The sequence below is a fragment of the Vicia villosa genome, linkage group LG2, assembly GCF_029867415.1.
Source record: "Vicia villosa cultivar HV-30 ecotype Madison, WI linkage group LG2, Vvil1.0, whole genome shotgun sequence".
Lineage (NCBI taxonomy): Eukaryota > Viridiplantae > Streptophyta > Magnoliopsida > Fabales > Fabaceae > Vicia > Vicia villosa.
In genome coordinates this window covers 60,769,638-60,771,842 of record NC_081181.1, presented here as the reverse complement: position 1 = coordinate 60,771,842, position 2,205 = coordinate 60,769,638, and positions in this window count along the sequence as shown.

The window sequence follows — 2,205 nt, the reverse complement described above, 5'->3', positions numbered from 1 at the left end:
TTAGATTAACATGCTTTCAGATCACACTGTAAGTAGTAAGTTGAAATTCAAGGGTAACAAATTGCCCCCATCAAAAGGCCAACTTCGACTGAAACTTTGAAGGACAAGATTGGCGTTTTGAATTCTTTATACTTTTGACTTCCCAAAACTGGAATCAATGCCATGATTGCGCTCTGATTTCCAAGACAACAATCATCATTACCTAACCTGTTGGTAGTGGGCTCATAACTGCCATCACCCCTAAAATTCAGTTTCCAAAGCAACTGAAAAGACGTTTCTTTTCACGCCCTTACTTAATGACGTATTCCATTGGTAAAAAAACTCCCTTATAAAAGAGCACTTTACCATTTTGTTAGCACTTTCACAACCCGCACTTTACCAATCTCTCTTGAAAGTTTTCTTGTGCAACTCCTTCTAACTTCATCAATGGTTGCTTCCACTGCATACGACAATGGTGCCAATCTCTTAGCCGCTATCATATCTCGCGAAGATGAAGAAAATGGGCTCGTTTTTGCCCCAACCTCCAATTGATGAAATGAAAGTTACCATTTGGAAGAACCAAATGTTGATTCCTTACCAAGCTTCCGATAAACACTTGGACTTCGTTGGATCATATCTTGATCACCAGTTACACCCTAGAAAGGTAAACCTCTTCTTTCCTTCCTTCGCTTCCACAAGGCCTGCTGCATTTGAGAAGAAGCATCAACTTGACTTGAAATTCATGGATCCTGCAATGAGAGTATTCCGTTCGACTCCACCACCTAGAAATAAGAACTACTTAGCCCGACTCAACAAGGTTCAGGGGAAGAAACAACAAAGGAGGGAATAATTAGGCTTTTTTACGACATTCAACTATCGAGAAATGGCCATAGGGTCAATTCCTGCATGCTGCTCGCTTCCCTTTTCTTCTGGGAAGGTTCGAATAATACCTTCCACCTACCTTGTGGAATGCTGACACCTACGCTCTTCGACGTAGCAGCTATTATAGGGCTTTTGCCTTTAGAGGAAACCTTCAACCCCACACTTCCGACGGAAACGGAATTCAACTTTAGCAATGCCACCATTAATAAATATATCATGGAACATCATGATACAGATAATGCTGAAGTCTCTGACGAAGAACATATCATACTTCTTGTTTTTCCCTGGATCCCTTCAGGTAGCAAAATCCTATATTCCGTTATCCATACATATCTATTAAGGTCGAAAGATCTCCTTTGGCAAACCTTTGCTAGCTTATCTTTATTATTCGCTCGGTTTAGCTTCATTAAGGCTCAAACTCTTTCATTCGACTATAAAACAACTGTCTTTGTCGGGACCTTATTGGTTATTACAGCACTGGCTAAATGCCACATTAGAGTCACACATAGGTTTCACCATGTCACCAGCTATTATGGAAAGTCATGCATGATCGATGTGTCGAAGGCATCAAACTTGCTCTACAAACTCCCCAATGTGAATCCAACAAAAAAAATTTCATGAAGTTCGTCAACCTTTTCCTAGATTACATGGTTTTCCTTTCGTCTATGGCCGCATTATCCAACAGATGCTTTAGCCCCAACTAGTTCAGGGCTATTTTTCCTGGAAAGACACCGACAATAAATGCTCAACTAAATGCTATCTAGGTAACATTTTTAACTCTGACTCTTCTATCCCATAGAATAGAATAAACTGGAAAGTGCTACGGGTTCATAGGTTACCAACCTAATCTAGTATCTCGACAGTTTGGCCTCAGCCAAATGCTACCAAAGAGTCTTTACACTTGTGCAAACGACACCTGCTGGTCGGGAAGAACCTTTACCTCTCGACATCACGTGGATTATTTGAAGTTCCATAATAAACAGTTATTGGAACTCCCAAAATTCACTTTTCTAACATCTTCCTTGACGACTAAAGAGTTTAAACATTGGTGGTGGCAGTACTACCAACAATTAAATGCTACCACTTTTATTGACAAGTTGAACACTGCCTTCACTATCTTGGAGGGATTGAACATAAGTAAGCCTTCTCGACTTCCAGCCTCCTTTTCTCTTTATTAAAAATCTATCTTTAACTTTGGTTTTCACAGGTCTTGCTGGTGATGACCAAGTCATCGAAGTTGAGCAAAGACCAATCAGACAGGTACCTTTATCTCGACTTGTTATAGTATTTTTTAGGCTACCTTTATCCTAATTCGACTTTCTTCTTAGGGTCGAAAGCGCCCCA